This window comes from Neofelis nebulosa, chromosome 6 (genome assembly GCF_028018385.1).
Source record: "Neofelis nebulosa isolate mNeoNeb1 chromosome 6, mNeoNeb1.pri, whole genome shotgun sequence".
NCBI lineage: Eukaryota > Metazoa > Chordata > Mammalia > Carnivora > Felidae > Neofelis > Neofelis nebulosa.
In genome coordinates, this window is record NC_080787.1 from 54,968,954 (window position 1) to 54,978,015 (window position 9,062).

Below are 9,062 nucleotides of genomic sequence, written 5' to 3' on the forward strand. Positions count from 1 at the left end.
CCCCTGCCTCCCCATCATTATTATTGAGCATTGAGTGTCCTTTACACTTATTAACACATAATCTGTACACCAATACAATAAAATACTTTAAAAAACATTATTATTATTATTATTATTATTATTAATTTACTTATTTATTTATTTATTTTTTAGAGAGAGAGAGCACACGTGTGGGGGGGAGAGGGGCAGAGGGAGAGAGAATCTTAAGCAGGCTCCATGCTCCGCGTGGAGCCTGACATGAAGCCCGATCAGATGACCCTGGGATTATGACCTGAGCAGAAATCAAGAGTCGGACACTCAACTGACTGAACCACCCAGGCGCCCCTGATAAAATACTTTTTAATAGGAAACTGAGACACTAAGAGGTCAAAAGCTTATGAAGGTCACAAAGCTAGCATGTGGGACACATAGGATTTGGAAGTAGGCAGTATGGATTTGGGGTCGGTGCTCTTGGTCATGAAGCTTTTTGAAGTGGGGAGTGGGCAGGGACAGCTGAGGGGTGTGTATGGGGCTGGAGGCAATGGAACCAGGTAGCTGTTCTCTTAAAATGCCCCTGAGAGCGTCTGGTCCCTAGTGATTGTGATTTTCTTGAGAATATGAAGTCTACTCAGCTTTGAGTATTTTTTAACTCCCAGAACAAGATGAAAGTAATGTTTATAGAATCCCTAAAGGCACTTGTTACTTTAGAAGTCTTTAAAAAAATATTCTGCATGTGGCAATATTTTAAAGCAGATCAGCCATGACTGCATGGCATGAAGAACTCTTAATTTAAAAGAAAGCTATAGCACATTTGACACGTGGCTTTTCCCAATGTCCATGCTCAGATTGGATTTTTGATAGATTGATTGAGTTGTTACTTTTATGGTGGAGGTATTTTGAGTAGACATGGTTTTTCGAACTAAGGAGTGGAATTTAGGGAAGGAAGGAAGCTAAAGACTTACTAAGGCCAATAACGTCTCTGTTTTTCTCTTAACCACAAACCTTGGTAAATCATATTATTAGGCAATTAAGTTGATAAGTAGCAACAATTTCATTTTTAAAAGTCCTTATATTAATTACTTGTTCATTAATTGAAGCACGATTTTGGAACCATTTTGCAATTCATGTTTGGAACCCATTTTCTGTTTGCTTTGGTCCTTGGAAGTAGTGAGGTGTTGACTTTATAACCATCCTCACTAGGACTTTATTGAGTCATGTCCGGGGTTCAGTCATCCCAGCTGTAATCACTGAATTGGAGGAAGTCAACATCTCCATGGCTTTGGGTGTTGGATTCTTCTGTAATGAAGTGGGTGGAGGACCGGGTAGATGATTTTTATTTATTTAAAATCCCAAACAAGAAGTAATAAAATAAAAGGACTTAATGAGTTCCTTTTTGCTCCACAGGAAGGCACTGTCTCAGAACCTGGCTCACCTGATTCTGCTGATAACTCCAAAGGGTGCCTCATTCTGGAAGGTGAATCATGTCATAATAGTAAGTTACACATGTGACAGGGAGAGATGGCTCCTTGGTGTTATATTTAAGACAATGTTTTACCACTTTTTCCATCTATAATTCCTCAGCTATGTCAGATTAGTTCAACAAAAGAGCTCCACTTTTCTGATGAGGACATGGTCACCACACTGGTTTCTCTTGCCTTTGTGCCATTTTGAAGATCACATTCTTCAATTTTCCAGACTTTGGATTCAAGAAAAACTCAGTTTCATGTTAGCCTTAAGGGGCTGCCATGCTATGAGATGACTTCTATTCAGAAATATGAGCATAGCACCATATTGTGACATTAGTATTTTCATTGATTTGTTTGTAGGTTTCATGTGTGTTACAGGTTAATATCTATAATGCCATTAAACCAAGCTCTATTAGTTCTGCTCTCAGTCATGACTGATAGGTATTAATATCTTTTCACTGTCTTACTGGCCTCAGGATAAAGTTCTATGATTTTAGACTTAGTCTATGACACCTGTAAGTTTGGCACAGAATGGAACTTTGGGGACCAACCAACCTACTAGGCAACATGTAATTTTCTACATGACAGAATTAGAGTATACTCTGTAAATATTCAGTAAAGAACATTGCTGGGGATAAGGCGCTGATTTTAATGAATAATTTTATTTATACATGTACACCTTAACCCATTTAAATGCATTGTGGTTATATTTTATTATGCACATCTTAAAACATATACAAAATTATAATTTTTAAAAAGATGAAGTAGACAAATAAATATAAATTGAAGCTCTGATCTTTTCTTCTTCCCTACCCTGGAGTATGTGCCTTCTGTGTCTTTTGGACTCCTCTGCAGAGGTTCACAAACTTAGATCCACCTTTCATATCGCTATGCAAATAAAAAAGTCAATATCATTATTCTGGAATAATTTTTTCAGAGATTGCTTGCCCAACTTCTTGTTTTTTAGGCACAATCACCAGATTACTTCTAAGGTGAAATTGATTCTATATAGTTCTCAAATTTCTAAATTTTGAAAGAACTTACTTAATCATATGTGGGAGTAGGGCTATCCCAAATAACTGGAAAAAACCTAGAAATGGGTTATGTCACTCTGTGACTCATGCCCCTCTGTGTATTCTTCTCTCTCCATGGAATCAAATGTTGACTTGAGAACTGATGGTGCCCAGGACCTGGCAAAAATGTATCTCTGGCCAGGGCCCCAGTTCTGTGGCCTGAGTCACATGCATACAAAACCTTGAGAAGGTTAGGTGTAAGACCAAGGTGTAATCTACTCGTAGGATCAGCTTTATTTGGTTAATCTTTGGCAGCTCCTATATAGCTACTTAGAATTCACAAGTAGACTGACAGAAGGGACATTCATTTTTTCTTCCATGGTAATTTAAAGCCAACCTGAGAACAGCTTGTTCAAATGAGGAGTGGATAGGACATTTATTTAAATCAACATTGAGAGCCAGAGAGGAAACTTGTATGTGTCTAATATTTCCATTTGCTAATAATGTGTCTAGGCCTCGTTACCATGGCTTCTGAGAGCTTTCATCCAGATGCCAGGCTGGACTGGGTTCCTTTGGGAATGCTTTCTCTGTTTGCAGATGGCCCTTATTCTGCATCTTTCTCTTCACCAAGACTGTTTGCTCCTACTTGTCCAGGGAGACATTATTTTATTCCACATTTTTAAGTATAGCTAAGAAGATTTTCTAGTATTTTCACAGACTTTCATTCGATCCCCATAATCTTCCAAGGCAGATTGAGCAGGTGTTGGTGTCCCAATTTTATGGATAAAGAAACAGCCCGTTCAAGAGGCTAAATGACTTCTAACAAAAATCAGAACTAGGAGAACATTGATCTTTTGACTTCTACCCCAAAGAATAAAAAAAAATTATAGCACAGGAAGTATATTTTATTACAGCATTAAGCATATCCAGATTAATTCTAATGTATTTTTATTTTAGCTGAATATGTTGCAATTCATCTATTGCTGCCTGGAGTTCACTTAGGTAGAGTCACCTATTCTGGAAATAAATGCCTTGGCTGTTTTCTTATTCCTTTCCCCACAGAAGTAACCACCCTAGCACTGGGAAATTGATTAGGAGAAAGTAAAGTGATTAGCGATGTCATAAGCCCCCTTTTAACGTTTTTTTTTTTTTTTTTTAATTTATTTTTGGGACAGAGAGAGACAGAGCATGAACGGGGGAGGGGCAGAGAGAGAGGGAGACACAGAATCGGAAACAGGCTCCAGGCTCCGAGCCATCAGCCCAGAGCCTGACACGGGGCTCGAACTCATAAGCCCCCTTTTAAACGAAACTCTTGTAGTAGTGTTGCCTTTCAGAAATGTGTTCTTCACTACAGAAGGCGTTTAGCTGTCTTGCAGAGGGACTGTGGAACTGTACACGATCCCTCTCACCACAAAGTGTCACAGAGATAAAATTGGTAGCTTAAGAGCCCAGCCAGCTAAGTGACATACGTCAGCCAACAACCATTTTAAACATTCTTGGATCATTTTGCTCTACTTTATCAGGCAGTTTTTGCTTGGGGAAAGTGAAGGTTTTCCCCTTTTGCTTCTTAACGCAAGATTTCTCTGACTCTGCCTGCTTTGGTATTTGTCTCTTTGAGCCTGGATCTGCCTCTTCACATTTTGCCTCTTTTTCTGTATCTACTCTCAGCTTCCTGTCTTCATCTCTTTCTCTCTCTCTCTCTCGTATTCTCTTTTTTTGTGTGTTTTTCTCTCATTGTCACCTTAATTTTCTATCAGCATGTCACATCACTAACAGATTAAAGAGTCTTGAAAGTGAGGAGGGGCGATGTGAGGGCGATCTGGCTGCGACATCCGTCACCCCATTGATGGCCAGGGTTGATTCGGCTGATCTGGCTGGCTAGGCGGGTGTCCCCTTCCTCCCTCACCGCTCCATGTGCGTCCCTCCCGAAGCTGCGCGCTCGGTCGAAGAGGACGACCTTCCCCGATAGAGGAGGACCGTTCTTCGGTCAAGGGTATACGAGTAGCTGCGCTCCCCTGCTAGAACCTCCCAACAAGCTCTCAAGGTCCATTTGTAGGAGAACGTAGGGTAGTCAAGCTTCCAAGACTCCAGACACATCCAAATGAGGCGCTGCACGTGGCAGTCTGCCTTTCTTAAAAAAAAAAAAATGATGAGAGGAAATTTAGAACAGCTTCCTTTTAGAATTTTTGGATCATTCTCTGTGTGTGTGTGTCTATGTGTTTGATTGAAATTTATTTATTTATGGACATGTTATTTCCTTCGTCCTAATCCCTAAATATATAACCGAAATACACGTGTGTCTTGCTCACAGTACCTCTCCTGCCTAAATGCCCTGATGCATTCCTTTGCCAATTACTCTGTAATTCTACATCAGATAACATGTACCTACCTAGTATTAGAATCTTACAAAAAAAAAAAAAAAAAAAAAAAAAGGCTTGTGGCTGCATAGAAGGACGCCAGCAGGTGGCAGTCTCACCCAGTAGAAGAGTTGAGAATGGTTTCATTGTGGTTTTTCTTTAAGACCATTTGCTTATTTTTGAATGAACTATTGAAGGACCAAAGTTAGGTTCTTGTTTGTTTTTAACAAAACTCTGAGTTGGTTTAAAGGGAAAGTAGATCAACCGAACCCTGTGCCACCACATATCCCAAATGCTGTACTGATAGTTCTCTCATTAAAAACACAGCTATTGGGTTGAGATAGAATCTATTATCTGGGCATCTGAGTATCATTTAAATTTTCTTTTCTCTTGCCAGGTGATTGATTCATGATAGAGAACAGAGCTCCAGTAGCGTGTTTCTTTGAATACTTACCGCAGTAGCCTAGCACCTGGAATTTTGGAATTAGTCATCACCTGCACCAACTTTTCAGATGAGAAAACAGATTTCTAGAAAGGATTTGTTCAAAGACTCACAGCTGTGGGGAAGAAGATGCGCATTAGGACTGAAATCAAGAGCCAAAGTAGTCGGGTCTTCAACAAGCCGGAAAGATAAGCTGTTATTCAAGTCTGGAGCTAATGGCCGTACTGTTGACCTTGGATTCTCTGGAGTCCGTGAGGTGCTCTCCACAGCGTTGCCATGTTCAGACTGAGGGGGCAAAAGCAACATCAGGCTGGAGAGGCTGTCAAAACCTGCACTCGTTCACAAGTGATTATCTTCAGTGTAATCCCCATAGCAACGTAGCCAAGTGCCTGCCCGTCGCTGGTTGATAAAGATGGTTATGCTAGAGAAGGAAGGAAAATCCTGGGGACAGCTTGATTGAGGAGGGGCTGTTATGCACATCAGCTTGCAGACTGACTTCTCTTTAGGCAGCAGCAGCCACGGCCATTTGAGATGGGCCTGTGGAGATTGTTGTTTCCATAATCAACCAGAAGGCACTTAGCCATGCTGCTCTGTATTTGGGGACTGACCAGTAGGCCAGCAATCACTCTGGTTTACTTTTTCTAGCTCCTGAAAGTGTTTAAAAATGAAGGACATCTGCCGGCCAATCCTTGCCATTTGCCATGTGGTTCAGTGAATCAGGGCAAACTGCAGGGCCCGAGGTGGGGGAACAGACGCTAATGGTGGTTTTTCTTCAAAGGAGAGGGCTTGCCAACCTTGGCCCAATGAAATCAGGCTTAACAAACCTGGAGACAAGCTCTAGGCAGGTCTCCCGAACAGGTACTTTGCCAGTGTTTCTAAAAGTGGTTTGAGAATGTTAAATAGTTTTTGTTTAAATATTTTTGTTACATGGCCTGGCTCTAGAAAGCAGAGGATGAAGGTGCTTTTGATAGAGGCAAATAGAGAATATTCTAGTCTAGCCAGTGCATTGCTCGGATCTTTCTTCAAGGGAGAGCTTGCTGGCCAGATGTGGGGGGTGCAATGAGTAGACAGCCATAGTTATCTTATTCCCTTGTGTCTGTCTCAGCTGTAGAGAGCTGCCTTGCCCTGTGTCTCCCTCTGCTCCAGTCACTGAGGTGGGAGGGAGCGGAGAGCCCAGCCAGCCACCTCCATCCAACGCAGGCCACCCCTGAAGGGCTTTACTTGCCAGAGCTCCCAGCTGGGTTGGCCAAGCCTTGTTGGGCCTTGTTGGGCATTGACGTCCTCCTTTTTCCTTTGTCCAACTCAGCTTTGTCCCCTACCGTCTTCAGGTGTTGATCTCAAATCCATCTCAGCATCTGTTTTTGGGAAACCCAACCTGCCAACAACCAACCTATCTTTTCAGCTTGGAAAACTTTTGGGTCCATGAAGTAAATGCCTGAAAGTCTTTTGTGATAATTTAACTTTTCCATAGCATTTACATAATAAAATGAAAGCCTTATCTTTACAAAGTCTCAGAAAGGAAAAAAAAAAAAAACTACCTAGTGCCAATACTGTAAAAACAGTTATAAATTGACTCTCAACATAGCCTACTTAATGACTTTTTTATAAGGGGAGGAGAAGGTTTCTCAATTCTTGATTTGCAAGCCTCCAAATAGCACACTCTGAAGGTTTTCACACCTGCTTCTTTAGTAATGAATTCTCCCAAGTGATTTCATGTGTTTCTACTTGTGCTTTGTGGCTTACCAACCTTCCTAGCTAGTTTCAAAAGGCCGGAGCATTGCCTTACTCTTGTTGGGGGTGGGGCCAGTGTTTCCTCCCTTATGATTTCCTGCCAAGTGGGCAGGGGGAACAGAGGAAGGTGGGGGAGATATCTCTAGGGCACCAGGCTGGACTCTATTGCCCTAGCAACCTTGTCCTAGAGATTGCTGGATTTGTACTTGACTCTTTAATTAACTAATTGGATCATTTGGAATTTAATGGACTCACTAAGAAGAGACAAAATCCGAAGGACTAAGTGACCCCCTCTTGAAGGCTGCCACAGGTCATGATCAGAGGTCATGAGTGACGGGTTCATGGTATTGACAAATTTACTTTTGAGTTGATCACACGCTAGATGTGATCTAAAAAGTAATATATGTAGGCAACAAATTGGATTACATGAAATTTGAAAAATTTATAATTTAAAAGGTACAGAGATACAAAGCTACAATTCAGCCCAAGTCAGATTCAGAACTCTTTTTAATATGATAGGGCAGGGTGATACCCTGGATCACATTGGGGCTGGAGTTTGTGTGTTTGTTAAGGCTCAGATAACATCTTGTTCTTATCTATATTCCAGGAAGCATTCTTATTAGAACCATCTCCTAGAAGAAAGCAAGTTATATTAAAAGAGATTGAAACATGAGTCAGTTTTCAGTATTGCAGAAAGATGAAAAATCAAATATATGTATCTGGGAAAATTTGTGAGGAAAGGTATTAAAAAAAAAAAAGGAAAAGAAAACAGATGACCAGGAAGGGTTGGTTTTCTTTTCTGGGAGAAAGCCATTTTGATAATAATGTATGGATATAGTTCTGTCACAAAGCTGTGGTTCAAGTTTTAGTTGATAAATTGTTAAAGCTATTTGGCTCACTCTAATTTGCTGCTCTTCAATTTCCACTAATAAGTAAAAAGAAAAAGTTAAATATTTCTTACAAAATAAAAGTCGTTTTTCTCAGTGGTAATTTAAAGCATTCAAAAATATTTTCTCACAATGCCACTGATGGAAGAGTCTCAGAACTACACATTTTAAATTCTGATACATTTCCAGTATGTTTAACCCTGAAATGGAAGTTGTCTGTTTAAACAAAGTGGTGCTACGTTAGATTTGCTCAAATTGGTGGTACCGGTGTTTGGTCTGTTGGGCGTTAGGTTCTCACAGCATCTCCTCAACAGAATTAGTGGCTCCCACCATGCGTTGGCTGGCTTCTTTGTTAGGTCCATTCTACAAACATCCAAGAATGTTTAGTCCTCACTGGCCTCTCTAGAGCAAATACTTTCCCCCTTTCTCATTTCACTTTCAGCTCTGCACCCTATGTTTTCTTCTTTACGCTGCCATTAGTGTTCCTCTCCCCTATCTTGCCTGTCTTTTGTCCTATTATTTCTGGATTTTATTTGCCTTTTTGTGCAAATGCTTTTTTGTGTGTGTGTGTGTGTCTACCGAAAAGATAGCTTCCGGTGACACTTTTTAGAGGTCTTGATTGGACTTAATCCACATTTCAACTGCCAGTATTCTACTTAAAAAATGTTGTTGTTCAGTATTATGCTTTCTGAGAGATAGTAAGTTAGGAAGAAAAAGGACAAAAAATTTGGCAATTACCAAATCACAGGAAAATGTTCTTACTGGATCACCTGGGGGATATCCAGAACAGTTTGCAGAAGTATTTCTTCTCATTGTTTTTCTTTTTTCTTCTTCTTTCTTTTCTTTTCTTTTCTTTTCTTTTCTTTTCTTTTCTTTTCTTTTCTTTTTTTTATGCTTTGAGTGTCAGTGTTTAGAAGCTTTGAGTTCCTATCAAGGATGTTCTCATTTTGTCAAAAAACTTCAATTAAGTCTCTTAATTTTCTTTCTTAGATCTAATCACCCTAATGTCCAGATGAGTCATAAACTGTAAAGAGACCTCAGTCCTCTGTATATACCATCTCCTTTAGAATGCATTCATCAGAGATATTTGTGACTCTTCATAGCAGTAAAATACTGACATTAAGAAAGAGAATATCTCCTGAGGGCCCAAAGGAGCAACATGAGCCCAGGGGTTACCTGTCAAAAAT